This window comes from Canis aureus, chromosome 21, assembly GCF_053574225.1.
Source record: "Canis aureus isolate CA01 chromosome 21, VMU_Caureus_v.1.0, whole genome shotgun sequence".
In the NCBI taxonomy this organism is placed as follows: domain Eukaryota; kingdom Metazoa; phylum Chordata; class Mammalia; order Carnivora; family Canidae; genus Canis; species Canis aureus.
Window position 1 is genome coordinate 23,021,235 of NC_135631.1, and position 20,934 is coordinate 23,042,168.

The 20,934-nt window shown below is 47.2% G+C and overlaps 1 long non-coding RNA gene across 3 annotated transcripts in view; it reads left to right on the forward strand.

The window, feature by feature from the left end:
• The window catches only part of LOC144292768 (uncharacterized), a 46,488-nt gene that overhangs the window by 12,104 nt on the left and 13,450 nt on the right, over positions 1-20,934 (forward strand). For 2 of the 3 annotated variants that reach the window (XR_013360110.1, XR_013360109.1), the window contains 4 exons: positions 922-1,034; positions 9,997-10,115; positions 16,714-16,984; positions 17,809-17,906. This is a non-coding gene — a long non-coding RNA (uncharacterized LOC144292768). Of the gene's footprint in view, positions 1-921; positions 1,047-9,996; positions 10,116-16,713; positions 16,985-17,808; positions 17,907-20,934 lie in introns of all 3 variants that reach the window. The other variant, XR_013360111.1, reaches the window with a different exon arrangement.

The following is a 20,934-nucleotide window of genomic DNA, read 5'->3' on the forward strand; positions in this document are numbered from 1 at the left end:
AGATAACATGTTTCTTCTTAAGTAATCTATGATAGTTTGTATCTTTTGAGGAATTTATCCATTTCCTTCAACTTAGAGAAAATCAACAAACTCAAAAGTTGTTTCTTTGAAAAAACAGACAAAATTGACACACCTCTACCTCCAATGATCAAGAAGAAAAGTGAGGAAAGACTCAAATCATTAAAGTCAGGAATGAAAGAGGAGATTCAGAATAGCCAGGACAATCTTGTAAAAGAACACACTCTGCCCAATTTCCAAACTTACTAGAAACTATAGTAATCAAGCCCATGTGGTATTGGCATAATGATAGATACATAAATCAATGGAATGGAATTGAGGGTCTAGAAATAGAACTTCACATTTACAGTCAATTTATTTCCAACAAGGATGAAGACAAATCAATTAAGAAAGAATAGTCTTGCAGTGCCTGGGTGGCTCAGTTGGTTAGACAGTTGCCTTCAGCTTGGGTCGTGATCCTGGGGTGCTGGGATCAAGCCCTGTGTTGAGTTGAGCTCCCTGCTCAACGGGGTCCTGCTTCTCCCTCTGCTTGTGTTCTCTCTCTGTAAAATGAATAAATAAAATCTTAAGAAAAAAAGAAAGAAAGAAAGAATAGTCTTTTCAACAAATAGTCCTAGAACAATTGGATATCCCCTTGCCAAAGATTGAAAAATCAATGGTCCAAATGGATTCTTACCTTTCATCTTACACAAAAATCAACTGAAAGTGGATCATAGACCTAAACATACAAAGTCTAAACTACAGGTCTCAAAAACTATACAACTCTGAGATAAATACTTAGAAGTAAATCTTCATGAACTTGGGTTAAATGGCAGTTTCTTAACACCAAAAGCACAAGCAATAACAACAGCAAAATGGAGAAATTGGACTTCATCCTAACTAAAAACTCTTTTTGCTTCATAGGCCACGAAAGTGAAAAGACAACCCACAGAAGGAGAGAAAATGTTTATAAAACATACAGCTGACAAGGGACATGTACCTGAATATATAAAGAACTACAACTCAATGATAAAAAGGTAAATAACAAGGTAAATAACTCAATTAAGAAATGGACAAAGAGTTTGGATAGACATCTCTCTAAAGGAGATAAACCAATGGCTAATGAACACATGAAAGAATGCTCAACATCATGAATCATTAGGGAAGTTCAAATAGAAGTTGGAATGAGATGCCCCTCATATCCACTAGGATAGCTATAATCGAAGAGACAAATAGTAATAAGTGTCGGTGGGGATGTGGAGATATTGGAATCCATATACATTACAGGTAGGAATGTAAAATGATGCACCCACTGTGGAAAACAGTTTGGCACTTCCTCAATAGATTGAACATAGAGTTACTGTACAATCCTACCATATGATACTTGAAGATCCATAACCAAGAAAATTGAAAACATATGTCCAAAGAAAAACTGTATGCAAATGTTCATATCAGCATTTTTCATAGCCTAAAGTGGAAACAACCCAAATCTCCATCAACAGATGAATAGATGAGCAAAATATGACATATCCATACACTGGAATATGGTTCAACAACAAAAAGGAATAAAGTACTGATGTTTCCTACAACTTGAATGAACCTTGGAAACATGATGTTAATTGAAGGAGTCAGTCATGAAATACTACATTTTATATGATTCTGTTCATATGGAATGTCCAGAATAGGCAAACCGTAGAGTCATAAAATAGATTAGTGGTTGCCAGAGTCTGGAAGGGAAAGGACTGCCAGGTAGGAATGGGACTGATTACTTCTGGGCACGCAGTTTCTTTTGATGGAAATGTTCTAAAATTAGATTACTGTGATGGTTGCACAGCTCTTTGAATATGCTAAAAGCCACTACACTTTAGATGGGTAAGTTCCATACTATAGTATGTGACTATCTCAATAAAGCAGTTTAAAAAAAATCATTCTTGACTCCTTACTTTCTTGCACAATCCATGTCGAGCATATAAGGAAATCCTGTTGGCTCATGTATCTTCGAAACAGAATCTGAATCCAACTACCTATTGCCTCTTCCAGTTCTCCTGCCAGGTCTAAGCCACATTGTCTCTCATGAGCTTCTGCAGTAGCCCCTAAGAGATCTCTTTGCTTTATCCTTGTCCTCCTACAATTTCGACACAATAGGCAGTGTAAGCCTTTTAAAATCTAGGTCAGATCATGCCCTTCCTCTGCTCAAAATCATGCAATTGTTAACAAAATCCAGCAGGGGGAAAACTATAGGTCCAACTGACCTAGAACTCCAACACGTAAACTATAAGAGAAAGAAAAGGCTGAGGAGGACCCGCAGGCTAAAAGTGACTTAAGAGACATGTTAGGATTAAAGTAAGGTGATGAGATGCAAACATAGAGAAACACGTTAGGATTAAACTAACAGAATGAGGTGTAAACATAGAGAAACCCAGCAACTAACCAACAGAAAAGCCAAAGGGTGTTACATTTGTGCAGAGGCAGGGAATGCTGATTGGGACTGAGCCCGTGGAAGCATTTCTGAGGAGACTGGCAGGTATCCTTCTTGACCTGGAAGGTGGTTAAAAGAGTCTAAACCTCATGATAATTCACCAAGCTATACATTTGTTTGGTGTGGGATGCTGTATATTTTATTTTACAACGAAAAGATTAAGAACACAAACTCTGCCATGGTTCCCCCATCTGTTGGTGAAAAGTCGAAGTCTTAAAATAGTTCACAAGGCCACACCAGACCTGACCCATGGCTGCCTCGTGATTCATTCCTTGCCTCCACTATGCCCACCTTTCCTCACAACACTCTAGCCAGCGTCACCCCCCGCCCTTTCTTGAACATTCCAGGCATGTTGCTCCAGCTCTTCCCTCTGGCTAATCTTCTCAACCTCGTCAAGTCTCCTCAGATCTCCTGTTCTTGACGAAGAGTACGAGGAGTACTTTGCGCCCTGTTTTATGCAGCCATCTGCCTCCTTAGCTTAACCCTTTCCTTTTACTGTTTTCTACAATCTCTACCACCTTCTCTTATAAGAAAGGCTTCATTGCTGCTATAAACATCGGGGTTCCCTTTTCTCCGCATCCTCTCCAACATTTGTTGTTTCCTGCCTTGTTAATTTGCCCCATTCTCACTGGTGTGAGGTGGTATCTCATTGTGGTTTTGATTTGTATTTCTCTGATGGCAAGTGATGCAGGGCATTTTCTCATATGCATGTTGGCCATGTCTATGTCTTCCTCTGTGAGATTTCTGTTCGTGTCTTTTGCCCATTTCATGATTGGATTGTTTGTTTCTTTGGTGTTGAGTTTAATAAGTTCTTTATAGATCTTGGAAACTAGCCCTTTATCTGATATGTCATTTGCAAATATCTTCTCCCATTCTGTAGGTTGTCTTTGAGTTTTGTTGACTGTATCCTTTGCTGTGCAAAAGCTTCTTATCTTCGGAGAAGGACAAACATTATATGTTCTCATTCATTTGGGGAATATAAATAATAGTGAAAGGGAATATAAGAGAAGGGAGAAGAAATGTGTGGGAAATATCAGAAAGGGAGACAGAACGTAAAGACTGCTAACTCTGGGAAACGAACTAGGGGTGGTAGAAGGGGAGGAGGGCGGGGGGTGGGAGTGAATGGGTGACGGGCACTGGGGGTTATTCTGTATGTTAGTAAATTGAACACCAATAAAAAATAAATTAAAAAAAAAAAAAAAAAGAAAGGCTTCACCTATTTACTCCGCCCATCTTTGTGGTCGGTCACTCCTCTAAAATATAAGCTCCATAAGAGCTTTATCCACAGATGCATCTTACCTGATAAGGTAAGGCTGAGTCACAGCCTGAGTCGCTTGACTGGTAAAGGTAACACCGAGCCACTTTTAGGTTTACACAACAAAGAAGAAAGCCAATGGAGCCAGTCTTCCATGATTCTCATCCCTATAGACCAAAGAGGACTGATGAATAGAATGTGAACTCTGGGATATGCCATTGCTGAGGACTGGATTCTAGACTGCCCCCAAGTGGTTTTATATTCTGCAGCTCTATTCTGAAGAGGCTATAGCAGGAAGCCCTAAGAGTCATCAGAACCCAAGAGGTGGTCAGAAATGGTCTCACGATAGCCTCCCATAGGAGAGAGAAAGGGGAGGGGAGACAGCCTCTGAGCAGCTCTTTGAAAGCCTCATATGCTCTTGGGTTCCGGGAGGACCACAAGGCCTCCTGTCAAGACCCAGACAAGCTGCAACTGGGGCATGAACCTGCATGGGCTGTGTAGATACATGCAAAGCTGCCTGGGCACCAAGGAGAGCTGTTCTCCTGCAAGCAGTCATTCAATAAATATTTATGCAATGAATATGTGAATAGCTGAAACCCACCCTGTAGGATTGACCTATGAGGAAAGAGAACAGGAGATGTGAAAGCATCTTTTTTGTAAGTCCTTCTTTTTTTAAAGGAACAGTGTGGCTCAGAGTGAGGAGCATGTACTCTGGAGTTGGACTGTCTGGGGCCTAAATGCAGCTTGGCCATAGGGCAGCTGGACAAGCTTGGGCAAATAGGTGTTGTATGAGCGACTGCTACCATCTTTATTCACTTGTATCTTATATTGGAATATAAGACATTTGAAAAGATTTACATTTGAAAAGATTCCTTGGTGCATTTGCTTTCTTTCCACTCCTGCCCTCTACCCCCATGCTTACAGTGGTGCCCCATATGCCTCGATGAAAATGCTCGGTTTTGCATTGCACTGGAGATTGACTGCAATGATGTTTGATCAGTTATAGAAATCATAGAACCACCTTCTGGAAAGCGGAGAAAAGAAAAATCACTCATATCTACCAAGGCCAGCATAGGGCCTGCAGGCATTTTAATATAATTCCTTTCGGTATTCCCCCCATATATATATAATATTTATTGAGGGCCTACCATGTGTGTTATTATTGATCTCCATTTTAAGAAGAGAAAACCGTAACACAGAGGCTTAGTAGCTTTCCCGGGATCACACCTGGTGGGTCACAGCTGGAACTGGAACCTAGGTAGTCAGCTGCCAGTTCGTGTTGTGCTATCATAGCAAATGATCAATTTTACATTCTCACAGGAAGCTGTCTTAGTCCACTCAGGTTGCTGTAACAAAATAGAACTGACTGGATAGCTTCTAAATAGCAGGAATTTATTGTTCTGAATGCTGGAAGTCCAAGGTCGGGGTGCCGGCACGGTTGGGTTTCTGGTGAGAACCCTCTTCAGGGTTGTGGCCTACCAACTTACTGTATCCTCCTGTGGTAGAAGGAGAGAGCTAGCCCTCTGGGGTTTCCTCTATAAACACACTGATCCCATTCACGAGGGCTCTGCCCTCATGAACCAAGCACCTCCCTGAGTCTGCACCTCCCTGAGTCTGCGCCTCCTGATACCACCACACTGGGGTTAGGATTTCAATGTATGACTTTGGAGCTGGGACACTGTTGGAGGAGGTCACGGAGAGGAGGTGACCACAGGTAGACCTGTGTGAGTGGGACCGGAGCAATCAGAGGCTTCTTATCCCCTTCCCTGTACTTGGAATATATGTTCTGCCCAACGGTCCCACACTAGGAGCTGTTTCAAGGACATAGCCTTGAGATATAGTGATGTGTTGTTGAGACCATCTGAACTGTGTGCAAGATGGAATCCCATTAAGGCCTCTGCATAAACTTTTACGGTTCTGTGAGGTAGGTGCAGAGAGCTACTCGTCTCGTAGCCACCCAAGACAAGCCTCCACCGTAAGTTCCCTTGCATATCACACCTGCCGCCTACCAATTTGGAGTGTCTGCCTCTTTCTTCCATCTCTCCCCGAGCTCCGTATACAAGAGCCAGTTTCAAATTTCTCCCAGGAAGCTCCCGAGGTTGGGTACCAACAGACACAAGCATTCAGACTAGAGCAAAGGCAAGAATCCCTTTTATGTAGAAACATGATCATAAGTATTCGTTTTAATGTCCATCATGTGGCTCTATCATGGGTTCCTTAATCACCTCCCCTACTTTGGAATACTTACGTTGTTGTAAAATTTTCACTTTTATAAACAAGCTGAGATAAATATCTTTGTACACAAAGTTGTTTCTGTGTTTAGGATTATTTCCCAGAAGTGCAGGTACAAGGTCAAAGCTAAGAACACATACTTGGCTCTGGATCCTATCGCCCACGATCCTATGGTGGTTTTCCAATCGGGTCCACTTCCTGTCAGTAGCCAACAGCTTCCTGACTCAGCCTGGGTGTCCTCCTCCACGGGGAGCTGCTGGGTGGACCCCAGGAAGCTCTATTTTTACCAGCCCTCCTGGTGATTCTAATGCTGGCCAATTGTGGGAATGTTTTACCCACCCAGTGTCTTCCCTTTCCAAGTGAACACTTTGGATTTTATGAGTTGATTCTTCACCACAACCTTCAAAAATAAATCCGTGATAGTGCCTCCAATTAAACCACTTTGGTTGCAGACACTAATTCATTCAACAAATGCAGTGAATGTATACGGGTGCTGACCTAGGTGCTGGACATACAGGGGTGTACAAGACCACGTTCCCACTCCCATGGGGCTTACCTTGGGGTATGGCTTGGCAAATAACATACGAGAAAACAAAGGAAAAAAGCTGAGTGAAATCAGTCAAACAGAGAAAGGCAATTATCATATAGTTTCACTCATATGAGGAATATAAGAAATAGTGCAGAGGATCATAAGGGAAGGGAAGAAAAACTGAATGGGAAGTCACCAGAGAGGGAGACAAACCATGAGAGACTCTTAACTGTCAGAAACAAAGTGAGGGTTGTTGAGGGGCAGGTTGGGGGGGGAGGGTGATTGAGTGATGGGCATGAAGGAGGACTGGGTGTTATATAAGACTGATGAATTGGGACGCCTGGGTGGCTCAGCGGTTGAGGGTCTGCCTTCAGCTCAGGGCGTGATCTCAGGGTCCCAGGATCAAGTCCCACGTCGGGCTCCCTGCATGGAGCCTGCTTTTCCCTCTGCCTGTGTCTCTGCCTCTCTCTTTCTCTCTCTTTCTCTCTCTCTCTGTGTCTCTCATGAATAAATACATAAAATCTTTAGAAAAAAAAGACTGATGAATAAACTACATCTGAAACTAATGACATGCTCTGTGTTGGCTAACTGGATGCATATGTGAAAAGGGAAGGAGGCCATTTCAGAGAGCGAAACGTGCCGTGGAACTCCCAAAATGAACTCATGGGATAGATAGCGGCTTGGGGGACGTGGGAGGCACGTACTTTATACACAGTGGTCAGAGATGACACTCTGTGAGAAGATTGACAAGCAGACCTGCCAGGAAGCATTCTGGGCACGAAGAGCTGCAAACTTGAGATGTCTGAGCGACAGAAGCAAAAGGCCAGCTTTTCTCTACCTAGGAGCAAGGGAGGCGAGGGAGGGGCAGACGATGCAGGGCTTGTAGGCCTTGTAAGAGGTGACTGCGCTTGCAGTCAGGACATGCGACATGGTGCGGTTGAAGCAGGGGGATGACGTGCCAAGATGCACATGAATAAAGGGCCCCTCCAGCGCATGGTGGCAGGAGGACGGGGACAGGGCAAGTGACAATAAAGAGATTATCCAATTCCAGGCAGGAGAGGCTGGTGGTTTGTCCTAGAGTAATGGTACTAGGGATGTAGAAAAGGGTAGAGACCCCAGCTGTGTTTGGAGGTGGGGGGATTGGGACCCTCCACACAAGAGCTAGTATTTCACATAACTTTTAGTTAAGAGCAGTCATTAAAGGAAATCCCCTGGATGAGCAGATTGAAGCAGGTGGTCTTGGCTTCTAGCTCCGGCACTCTGATTACCCAGCCAGGTGACTGCGAGCAAGTCACGTTATCACTCCTGGCCTCACTTTTTGGGGTTGAAATAAACGTGTAAGATCACTTCAATTTCTAACACTGTCCTATAGATTTTTAAAACGATTTTATTTATTTGAGATAGAGACAGAGTGAGAGAGAGAGCCCGAGTGGGGGGGGGGGGGGGGGGGCGCAGAGGCATAGGGAGGGCCAGGAGCCTGAGGCAGGGCTCCATCCCATGACCCCGGGATCATGACCCGAGCCAAAGGCAGGCGCTTAACCGACTGAGCCACCCGGGCACCCTCATCCTATAGATTTTTTTGATGTAATGCTCTCTACATAGCTCTTCCTTGCACAAGGATTTGCTGAATGCCTACTGCGCACCGGCGTTGTACTAGGTGTCGATGCATCTGTTAGACACTCAGTGTCCTCTGGGGAGCTGCCAGGCTGGGAGAGGCAGCTGCTGGTAACAAATAATTGTGCAAGGAAGTGGTTACTAGCTGTTGTGGTCAGAAGTACTAGGGAGAGTGACAGGGGACACAGCTTGATTGGCCTTCCCGCTGCGGTGGTTGGTGCGGGCGCCATCTGTTGAAGGCAAATCAAAACCCTCATAGGCTGTGTCCTGTGAACTTGGGCTTGCAAGGCCTGGTCATCTTCATGGTCACAGACAAATGATTCCAGCACAGGCCTGTCCCAGGGGCCGCACGGCTCTGGGTACATTTCTCCCTTGAGGTCTGCTAGTTCTACTTCGGCAAAGCTGAACTTTTTTCCTAGAATTGAATGTCATCGGGGGCATATCTATGGCCGGATGTCATGATCCCCCAGAGTGAAGCAGGCATCTGGTGACACACCAGGCACCCCGTTCTCTCTCTCTGCCTCTGCCTAGGGTTCTGGGAGGGAAGGCCAGTGGCCGACACTGCTGGCACTGGATTTGGACTATCCGGTTAGAAAATAGGCACCCTTCTTCATTGCCACTCTCGAGGATTATGTCAGGAATGAGTCTCTGCAGTGAGAGGCAGAGATAAGCATTTCAAGTTGCTCTGGGTTGTTTTTGAAAGTGATTAATTCAGTTTCTCCATCTGCCCACCTCTCCCCACTCAAGGGTCACACAAAGACACAGAAACACGGTCGACCTTGGGGCGAACGTCCTGTCTGCCTCGGCAGAAAGGGACCACGCTGCTTTCTTTCTCTTTGGAGGATTCCAGATAAACTCTCACTCTGGATGGGAACAGGGTATTAGAATCCCAGTAATACGGTGGAGGGAGAAGAAGCCCTTTTTGGGGGCTGAAAGAAGGATGACTAGGTCTCTGTCTCCAGGACTCGCCCCAGGGAATCAAGAAAAGACCACACAGCCCATAAGGAGGTGCCCTGTTCTCCAACTGTTCTCTAGTCAGGAATGCTGGAGTCATTTTTTAAAATCCATCATTATAGGGGCACCTGGGTGGTTCAGCAGTTGAGCATCTGCCTTTGGTTCAGGGTGTGATCCTGGGGTCCTGGGATCGAGTCCTGCATTTGGCCCCCCACTCAGTGAGGATTCTGCTTGGCCCTCCCCCTGCTTGTGCTCTCTCTCTCTCTCTCTCTCAGAGGTGTGCACAAAAATAAATAAAATATTTATTTAAAAAACTGAGACATTAATCAGCAGATAACATTATATTAGTTTCAGGCATACTTGTCATCAGCTTTTAAATTTAAAAAAAAATGACACTGATGTAAGTAATGGGCATAGCACAGGGTCTGAGCTCAACGACTGAGGTCACGGCCTAACCATGACAATGTCCCCAGGAATCTGTTTCTGACCGTTGCCGCTGCCCATTGGGGGCTGGTCTCGTCACCAGCTACTGAGCACCTAGAAAGAGCAGCAGACAAGAAGCAGGAGATCTGCTGCCCCTTTTCTCTGTGACCTTGGCCAGGTCATTACATTTGAAGACCCAGGACCCGAAAATGAAAAAATTTAATAAAACAAACTCTAAGATCCTAATTAGCACTTTATCATTTTTCAAGAGGGCTCCTATTAGTCCCTGGAAGGAAGGCCGAAGCTCCAAATTACTGGTGTGCTTTGTGGGGCTTTCTTTTCCCTTCCAGCATCTTCCTGCCACAGCTCCCACCACCATCCCGTGCTTTCCCTGGTGTTCCTGGTAGGAGGGGAACCTGCTCGTGGCACCTGCCCATGCAGCAGTCTACCCACTGAACGTGGGTGGTTGGAGCCACTCGGGAGGACACTTGTCCCGGCTCCCTCTCTTTGCAGATGAGGAAGCCAAGGTCCAATGATGTGAAGGGCTCCACCCACTGTCGCACAGCTGTGGGTCCCAGAGCCGGACTGGAACCTGCTTTCTCTTACTCTGTTTGCTTCTTCTCTCCTATTGGGTAAGTAGTAGCGCACAAGGTAGGTCCAGGTGACCCTTGGACTCCTAGCACGAAGAGCCTTGCTTGGAATCAAATGACCCAAGAAAAGGCAGTTGTCCCTTTGCTTCCAATGAGGCCAAAACATGAAAACTAGGAGACCTGTGTAGGGGCACCTGGGTGGTTCTAACTCCAGCTGGCTGCGTGTTTTGAGTGAACTACCTAATTGCTCTGTGCCTTTACTCCACCCCAAGCCCAGCTACTCTGAAAGCTTGACTTCCGCCCACCTTACTAGTCATTATACAAAGGGCCCTAAGGGGACAAAGCCTTGTTTTAAGGATGAAGCCACTCAGAGGGATAGTTCAGCCCCTGACTTCTACGGGGGAAACTGAAGCTTTCTGCTCAGTGCCCAGAGTTTCATGCTCAGCTTTGGAGTTTTCTCTTCCAGTGAGTGAACAAGGCCCACTTAGAAACCCAAACCTACCCACCAGCCCCTGGGGTCGAGGCCCGACCTCTGGGTCCGTGCGGCCGAGAGAGGAAAGTGCCTGCCTCCAGACTCAATGGGCCCATTATGCTCAGCTCCTTCCCTAGCAGAACACTGTGTCTTTGAGGGCCTGGGAGCAACTGGTCCTACCTGTTTAGAGTCAGTACATTCTGTTTGCTGGAGGGATGAAGGGTAGAGCGGCACACACCACATCTCATGGTCGTAAATGCCATTTCAAGTTAATTATTACCACGTACAGTAGTACTGTACAAACTCCCCACACACCGAGCGCCCTGCCCATGGGAGGCTGGCGGGTAGCGCATAAGGGGGTCATTGTGTGCGCCGGGGAGGGAGGGCGAGGTGCCTACGGATGGGTGCCAAGCGTGGTCTCCTAGCTCACACACTCGGGAGCGGGGAGGCTGGGACACCGTGCACCTATTTTCTCATTTCCTAAGACAATCTATTTACCTTCATTATTGACATTGGGGTACTGTTACCGAAAGTGGAATTTGTGTCATTCGGTAAAATACCCAATCAGCCTAACCTGACATTACAGCACGTCAACCGGATCCCACACACAAAAACAGTCCCCGTCCCTGGCCAGAACCGGTTCTTTTGTAGCCAGAGCCATCCTCCTCCAGCTGGGGAGTCGTGTGGGCCTGCCTGCAGACTGACGGTTGGTTGGAGGGAGGGTGTTTCTAAACACCTGAAAGACTGCAGTTGATGGCTATCAAGCCCCAACCAGCCTCTTCTGTCTGCCAGAGACAAAGCAAGAATGTTCCCCTCCTGAGGTCTCAGTTTACAGGCTTGTCACATTGATTATTAGGCAAGGCTCGCCACCTGCACTCCTGTTTAGAGGTTCCTCCCGAGACAGTCCTGACATCGCCTTTAATCAGCCCAGCTGTGACTCCACCTGTTTCCACTGCCACCTCCAGACAGAGGGGATTGCTCTAGGGCCAGAAGGCTATGAACTGGGCCGACTTTGTGGGACAGCACAACCAGTTGGATAATCTGATAAGACCAAGAAGGATAATCCTTTCCTGTCCTCCTAGGAGAATCAAGTCCCTCAAGCCTGAAATTCCATCTTTAGTGCACACTTTGTGCTGAGCATTACCCTCTGTGATAATCCTCATTTCAAGTAAAAAAAAAAAAAAAAAAAAAAAAAACCCTCTAGGAGGGCAGGAATATAAATTTTTAGCATTGCAATACATTGATCAGACTGGGAAAGGTAACGTGAAAATCTTGGGTGTTGGAGGTGCGGGCCCGCACGAGAACCGGGGGGAGGGAGTTCAAGAAGTTGATGTACGCTGAGTGCTAAAGAGGAGTCATGGCACCCAAGGCACAATGAGAGTGTTTCCTGAGGGGCCAGAGTTACAGGTCCTTGTTTCCTCTTCCCCCTGAGAGAGACAGAAAAACAATTTTTTTAAACCCATAGACTTCCATGCATATGAATTCACAGTGACTGTTGTGGACACTGTTGTTTGGCCATCCAACAAAACAACATTCCCTTTTCTTTGGGGGACCATTCTTTCCATCTTTTACGTCTATGTGGTTCAGGGAAAGCTGACTTCACCCCCACACTTCACCCCTTTAGGCCTGGACCACCACATTGTTGTACCCCATAGTCCTGCTGGCTACCGTCACTGTTACATGGACCAACAGGCATGTGGCCTGTGCTAAACCATTTAAACTCAAATGTAGGGCTTTTACTGAAACTACTGGGGAAGGAACCACCTCTCTGCTGGTCATGCTAAGCTGATGGAACAGAAGCCAGCTAGTGATCTTATGATGACACATGAGGTATGTGCCCATTGGGAGTGAAACCAATTCAGAGGAGGATGGAATCAAAGCTTTAGAGAGCCACACTGCTTATGATAGCATTCGCACACCTGGCTCTCACTGCACCTGCAGCCAGCACAACCTCAGACTTTTCGGTTGCTTGAGCCAAAAAACGTCTGCCTCTTTCTTAAGCCAGTTTGAGTTTCTGATGCAACAGAACAAGTTCTAAGTATAACACAGACTTTATCGTATGGCTCATAATGCTGCTAGTCCTCAGCTGGTGGCACCCTCCTTCTCCACCTGATTCTGCTGCATTCTAGTGAATTTGGCTCAAACCTGGGCCTTGGCGTGGTCATCAGTTAACTGGGGGGCGATAACAGGACAGATAGAAAGGAGGGAAAGAGAATCACTGGTACGGAAGAACTTTGCTTTCCTGGGAAGGAACAAGCTGTAGAAATCCTCAGTCTTAAGTGACAAAGGTGGACTCCCCATCTTGTCCCGGAGAGGATTCTGGAGCTTTGCTGCTTGACGTGAGATCCCTGGACCAGCAGTGCATGCAGCACCTGAACTTGTGAGAGCTAAAGAATCTCAGCCTTATCCCGGACCCACGAATCAGAATGTATGTTTTCACAAGGGGTGAACATAGGTGATTGGGGTGATTGGTTAGTGTAGGAAAGGCAGGGAAGCACTGCTCAAGAGACTCCAGAAAGCCGGGCCCCCAGAAACGCTGTACCCATTTCCTATGCCAGGGTCCCATGCCTAGTCTCAGCTCCCTCACTTTCAGAAAGTGAAAAAAATACTTGTCCCTTCAATCCCCACGTTTCACAGAGGGGTAAACGAAGGCTGAGGAGTACAATGACTTGTCCAGGGTCAGAATCAGCTGCTCAGTCAGATGAAAAGCATGTGTTCTGAAAATCTTGGTGACCTTGGGTTAGGCAAAGATTTTGATGCAATACCAAGCAAGATCTATCAACAAAAAAATAGATTAAAAAATACAAAATTAAAACCTTGTACTCTTCAAAAGATACTATTAAGAAAATTAAGACAGTCTGTACTATGGTAGAAAATATTTGCAAAACACATGCTTGATAGAGGGCTTTTTTATCCTTTCGAACTCAACATTAGGAAAACAACCCATTAAAAATGGCAAAAACTTTTAAAAATAGATGACTTCACAGGAAAAAAATTATACCGATGGCAGATAACCACAGAAAAACATGCACAAAGTCTTGAGAGGTTAGGGAAGTGTACATAAAACCACAATGAGATACCTGTACATACCTACTAGGTTGGCAAAAACAAAACAACGGACAGCACCAAGTTCAGCGAAGAGATCGCAAGAAACTAAGATGTTCACACGTGGCCAGCAAGATGGCAAAAATGGAACAGCCACTTGGGAAACAATTTGGTAGCTTCTTACAAATGCCAACAGATATGTATCGTAGGACTAAGAGGTTCCATCCCTAGGTGTTTATCCAAGAGAAACGAAAACTTACATTCACGTGTGGAACAAAAAAAATGTACTTTGTGAACATTTATGGGGGCTTTTGTTGCAACAACCAAACTGTGGAAATAACCCGAATCTCTTTCCACTAGGGCCTGGATAGATGAACTGTGGTATATCCACAAAATGGAATATTCCTCAGCGATAAAAAGGAATGGGGTGGGAGGGTGGGGAAGGACCACGGGCACATCTCAGAAGCATTGTCCTGAACCAAGAAAGCTAGACTCAAGGCTATGTCCTGCAGGATCCCACTCACAGGACCTTGTAGGAGAAGCAGATCTATAGGCATGAAAATCCCATCGGCGAGTGCCAGGAGCTGAGGTGGACAGGGGTGATCATCAAGTGGCCACGTTCCTTGCTAGGGCCACCATAACAGAGTGCCACCAACCGGGTGGCTTAAATGACAGAAATTAACTGTCTCACGGGTCTGGAGACCAGAAGTCTGCAGTCAAGGTGCTGGCCGGGCTGTCCTCCCGAGGGCTGAGAGGGGAGGACTGCGCCAGGCCTCTCTCTTTGGCTTGCATTTGGCTGTCTTCGTGTCTACACGGCCCTCTCTGGCTGTGTGTGTGTCTCCAGGTTTCTCCTTTTTGTAAGGACCAGTCATGTTGGATTAGAACCCACTCTGAAGACCTCATTTGAACTTGATTACTTCTGTAAAGACCCGATTTCCACTTAAGATCACAGTCTGAGGCACCGGGGCTTAGGAGCTCATCATATGAATTTTGCAGGGATGCAATTCAACCCATGACAGGGGCACAAGGGAACTTTGGGGGGCTGTGGAACTGTTGCGTGTTTTAATCGTTGGGGGGGCCTCAGGTACGTATGCATTAGTCTAAACGCCTAACTCTGCACCCCGACAAGGGTACATGTGACTGCATGTAACAGAATTTAATTTTTAAAACTAGAAAAAATAAAACAGATCTACCAGGTTTTTCTTCAAAAGATTATTGCTCTTCCCATCTACCATCCCGCCCTGACTCTGCTGTGTTCCAGGCATCTGTGGTGGTGAGGAGTTATCTTTTTTTTTTTTTTAAGATTTTATTTATTTTATTCATGAGAGACACAGAGAGGCAGAAACACGGGCAGAGGGAGAAGCAGGCTCCATGCAGGGAGCCAGATGTGGAACTCGAACCCAGGACCCCGGGATCACGCCCTGGGCCAAAGGCAGACGCTCATCCACCAATCCTCCGGGGCGCCCCAAGGATTATCTTTTCAGAAAAGATTATTTCCCTGCTGTGTGTGTTCAGCCACATGCGGCCTTCCAGCAGAGCACGAGGAGCCCAGCAGGTGGAATGGCCCAGTTAGCATTGCCCATCGGGAGTGGGATGAGGTAAGGAAGGTGTGGGCTGGCTGGGGAGATCTGGTTTGGGACCTGGCGAGGTTAGCGGGAGCCGGGCTCCCCTGCCAGCAAGAGGCTGCACCTTGGGCCCACAAGTCTGGGGGGCTTGGCCCCCAGCCGAGGCCACTCGAGGACACCTGCCGGCGGCCCCCGGACACCAGGGAGGAACACACGAGGAGGCCTCACGTTCGCAGGAGGGGCAGGGGCAGTGGACTTGGCACCACACGGCTGGGGGGTAGGGGTGCGGGGACAGGTTAGAGACGCACACACACCTTGTTTCACGACGGAGGGCGAGGGTTCCAAGAGGTGAGAGCTAACAGCCTTGGAGCCCTTCCCAGCCCACCCCTGGCAGCTGCCCCTGCGCACCCCACCCCCGCGTGCGTGTCTGTGTGTGTGTGGGGGCGTGGGTGTGTGTGTAAGACCTAAGCCACGGCATACAGGGATGCCTGGAGAGGAGAAGCCATGTTTCTGGAAGGATCTAGAGCAGAGTACAGCCTAGGCTGGTTCCCCAGCCCCCTGCTTTCAGGGAAGGTGCTCTCTGGGTAGTCAGCTCCTCCTGAACTCCCCAACTTCGCCAGTCTACACCGGGGCGTGTGGGGGAGCCTGGGGCCCGAGGCCTCTGGGCCCCACAGGGAACCAGCTGGGAGGGAGGCAGCTGGGGAGCCCACCTCTTCAAGGGGCCCAGCCCCAGGGCCCCCAGAGCAGCCAAGGGACCCGGAGGCCCTGCCACCTGCCGTGGGCCCCTGGCCTCTCTCGGGGGGAGCCCGCCGTCTTGCTAACCTCGTCAGCCTTCTCAGGCCTGGGGCTGCTCCCTCTGCCTCCGGTTGGCCTGGCCCCTGATCTCTTGTCCCTTTGGGTTTTCACTGATGGTGCTTTATTATTACTTTTTTAATCTCCTGATTTGTATTTCCCCTGATTTCATTTCCAAAGCTGAAACCAAAAACAGCCTTCTGTTTCTCTGGGCTTAGTTTTCTTGTCCATAAAGTGGGGGTTGAGGAAGGGGGTTTCTTTCCATTAGTTCTGTGTCCAAAGAGCAGGAGGTTTGGACTCAGAGGGTCTGAGTTTTCAAGGTATTTTTTTCCTGTCCATATTTATGGACCACCAGGGACCACGTGCCACACTCTTCCTCACCGAGTCTTCATAACCCTTCGGGGCACTATCGTTACCCACCCCCCCTTTACACAGGAAGCAACTGAGATCAACCTCCCAGGTGTCCCCCCTCAGCACACAGCCTGTCCCAGGTGGCAGGCAGGCCGGCAGGGTTTGAACACCAGGGTTCATACTCTTTTTCCCCTTCAGCTTTACTGACACGGAAGGTTGTATAAGTTCAAGGTGTGCAACGTGCTGGTTTGATACGTGTGCATGCTGTATCCGCGCTGCCAGGACGAGCGCAGACATCGGTGCATATTGTGAAATGATCACAATGAGTTTAGTTGGCATCCATCACCTCACATAGTTCCATTTGGTTTTTTTTGGGGGGGGGTGAAAACTCTTAAAAAATCTACTCACTTAACAGCTTTCAAGTGTCCAACACAGTCTTGGGCCCTGTCGTCACTGCGCCACATCAAAGACACATCCACTCCCCCACGTTCACTGCAGCAACGTTGGCAGGAGCCCAGACGCGGACACAGCCGAAGTGCCCATCGCTGAACGTGAATGGATAAAGGAAATGTGATAACACGGTGGGATGGCGTAGTGGAATATAACGGAATATTACTTGGCCACATAAAAGAAGGAAGTCTTGTCGTTCGGGACAACGTGATCGGAACTCGAGGGCATCGTGCCGGGTGAGATAAGTCAGACAGAGAAAGACAAGTGCTCTACCATCTCCACCTGCAGAGCCTAACAAATCCAAACTCCTAGAAACAAAGCAGATTGGTGGTTGCCAGATGCAGGGGTGGGGGGCCGGGGAAAGGGTGGCCAACAGTACAGGTTGCAGGGTTCCTGCTCTTAGCCACCCCACGAAGTCCAGACCAGTTATAGGTCTCTTTTGCTGTGTGGCCGCTGATGCATCGTTTGGACTCTCTGGGCTGAACTCTTCTCATTTGGTAAATGGAGGCGTTGTAGGGTTCCTGCCAGAAATACTGAGCCGCTGTGGTGCAAGCCCTTTAGGGGTTAAAGCACCCACAAGAGCTCTCTGCTCATGCTTACCTGTTCCCTTCGCTTGTCTCCATGTTGGGGCCTTCTACACAGAGAAGAGCCAAACGTTTGGGGCACTGATCACACACCAGCACTGGGCACACTTTGTTTTCCCTGCCTTTCATTTAACTTCACAACAAACCTGGAAGGCAGGGGCTACGATTCTCTTCACTCCACAGGTGAAGCTGACGCACAGAGAGGTTGAGAAGCCTGCCTAAGGTGACACAGAGAGTTAGCGGGGGGGCCGGCACTCAAAATGAGGTCTGTGTGACTCATTCTGTTGACCCAACGATGCTGTCGCACCAAGACTGGCACTAGGGTGAGGGCAGGGGGGAGACTGTGTGGCTGAGATTGGAGGCATCTTGTAAGCTCTGCCCATAAGCAAGGACAAGAATTTAAGTTAGGAAGACATTCCCACGTTTTATTTTTAATGACCTGTCACCTCTCTCTGTTCATCTGTGCTATTGGTTAGTGGACTTCTGCAAATGTCCAGGTACCAGTCATGCGACTCTTACGTGAGACTCTGGGTGTGCACATCCACATGTATAAAGACGGAGAAAATAAAACAAGGTAGGGCATTGCTCATAGCTTTTCATCTATTTCTGAGTCAAAAACAAGACTGTAAGTACTGCTGTGCTCGATTTAGGTGTGAGCCCTTCACTCTCAAATCCCTGCTTGGTACTTTGCATTGCCCTGGGCAAAGACAAGGTCCTTCGTAAATTGTTCTGGGTAGCTTGAGTTTTTTCTAACCTTTCTTTCCAACCACCAAGGATCTGAGTTACCTCCATCCTGGAAAGGGAAAAGGCAGAGCCAGGGAGATGGCCTAAGAGGAGCAGTGTGGTGGGCTCAGCGGGCCTCACAGACCCATGATGCTAGGGGCATGGGGTGGGAGGGAAGGCACAGGGCTGAGTGGGAAGGGGCAGGGCTTCCCCCCACCCCACCATGACATAAGATGGATAAGTCTACCATCCATACCTGGCCAGCCTGCCCTTGGAAGGGCCTCTCCAACCCCCGCCTCATCTTTCAACTTCCAATACTCCACTGACTTCCCATGAGACCTTCCTCCCTATCACCTAATTTCTGCTAAGATGTCTATCCATAAATTGCCTTACGTGGACTGGCTGCCTGACTGTATTGGAATTTCAATCCAAGATCTTTGGAGATCCAGGACAATCAGTCATGGAACTACAGTCTCTCAGAAGGGAAGGGCTGAGCTATCACCGAATCCAGAGGGGACAGGTTCTCAGGTCTGGGGCAGGCAGGTAAATGCAGATGTCCCAAGCAGGCACATGACCTAGGGGTGGTGACCAGGTAGGCCAGCAAGGACAGCCTTGCCTCCTCTAAAGACATCCAAATTCCAGCTTTTGAAGACACTCTTCAGGCAGAAAGAAAAACAAAACAAAACAAAACAAAACAAAAAAACCCAGAAACACCAGCAGAGTGAAATAAGGAAATAGGAAAAGCTACACTTTAAATGCCATGTGGTGTCCTGGCTGGGATCCTGGAACAGAAAAGAGACATTCGTGGAAAAGCAGTGAGGTGCACATGAAGTCTGCAGTTTAGCTTCTAGTAGTGCACCAATGTTAATGCCTTCGTTGGCAAGTGTACCGTGATTGGTGTGAGATGTTAATGATAGAGGGAGTTGGGTCAAGGGTATCTGGGAACTCTCTTGTTCTATCTTTGCAACTTCTTTTGTAAATTAAAATTATTCCAAAATGATGTTTATTAAAAACAAAAACAAACAAACAAAAAAAAAACAGCTACCTCCATAGGGGAGATCTCTGATTACAGTACCTGTCGCTTATTCACTGTGTCTAAGAGCTTTGTGTATACTATTCCGTGGGATCCTTGTGACAATTCTATCAGAATTATCCTTGTGACAATAAAATTTTTGTCATCCTTTTCATCTACGAGGCATCTAAGGCACAGGCAGGTTATGTATCTTGCCCAAGGTCACATAATGACCCTGCGGCAGAGCCAGGCTTCTATTCCGATGCACAGTATATTTCTCCCAACCAGCCCACCTGCGGGATTGTAAACAGGCTTGTCAAGATCAGAGGCTCACTGGGGATCCCTGGGTGGCTCAGTGGTTGAGCGTCTGCCTTCAGCTCAGGGCACGATCCCTTAGAGTCACAGGATCGAGTCCCACATCCGGCTTCCTGCAGAGAGCCTACTTCTCTGCCTATCTCTCTACCTCTCTCTGTGTATCTCTGGAGAATGAATAAATAAAATCTTTACCAAAAAAAAAAAAAAAAAAGATCAGAGGCTCACTAGTATCACTCACTAGTGTCAACTTGTAACAAAGGCGCAGGGCAGGACTGCAGGGAGGTGAGTGAGACACCTCCTCAGGTGCAAAGTGGTAAGAGCTCTACTACCTTCCCCATTAGGTTGGCTACTGCTTAAAAAAATAAAAAAAGAGAGGAACAAGTGTCAGGGAAGATGAAGATAAATTGAACCCTCGTGCTCTGGGGGTGGGAGTGTAAGCTGGGGCAGCTGCTCTGGAAAACGATATGGCGGCTCCTCAAGAGATGAAGGAGAATCACTGCATGATCCAGCTATTCCTCTTCTGGGTATCTACCAAAAAAAAAAAAAAAAAAGAATTGAAAGCAGGATCTCAAGCAGATATTTGTACACCCATGTTTATAGCAGCATTATTTTCAAAAGCTAAAAGGTAGAAGCAACCCTAGTACCCATGGATAGATCCATGGCTGCACAGATGTGGTAAACACACACACACACACACACACACACACACACACACAGTGGAGAATTGCTCAGCTTGAAAAGGAAAGACGTTGTCACAAGTGCTACCCCATGGATGAACCTTGAGGACGTCGTGCCAAGTCACAAACAGAAGTACCATATGATGGACTCCACTTCCGCGGGGTATCTCCAGTTGTCACATTTATAAAGACAGAACGAATGGTGGCTGCCAGGGGCTGTGGGGAGGAGGAGTTGGGGAGTTGCTGTTCAATGAGTATATAGCGTTTCAGTTTGGGAAGATGGAGACTTCTGGAAACGGGTGGCACTCTTAGTTTTACAACAGTGTGAATGTGTCTAATGCCGCTGAGCACGTAAGCTTACACTTACACTTACCAATGCTTCAGACACTAAATTCTATGTTATGACTCGTTTGCCACAATTTAAAATATAATAGTCGTTTAAGGGGCACTGAAAACCTTGGTCATCAAGGTAATATTCCAATGCAATATTTTTAAAACTAAAAATTAATGTAAAAAAAAGTCCGAAAGGAAAACATACCAGCCTTTTAAATAAAGACAGGATCAGGGGCAGGGTGGCTTCAATTTATCCTGGAATCTGCCTCAGGAGGAAGACTCGGCAGCATAGATCCTTGAAGGACACACTCCCTCGAGTGCTCGTGGGAACCTTAGGGCTAGATGGGGCCTGGAGTATACATCGAAAAGGCTCCTAGATGATTCTGACATTTGGTGTTCCCTGCCCAGTCCCACCCATCCCACCACCCCAATACAGAGGAAAAGAAAAAATTCAGCATGTTTTGGAGAAAACAGCTCCCAAATAGTTAACTTTGACTTCCTGGAGGTCACAGCTAGTTGGCAAATGAATTCCTGGTGAAATG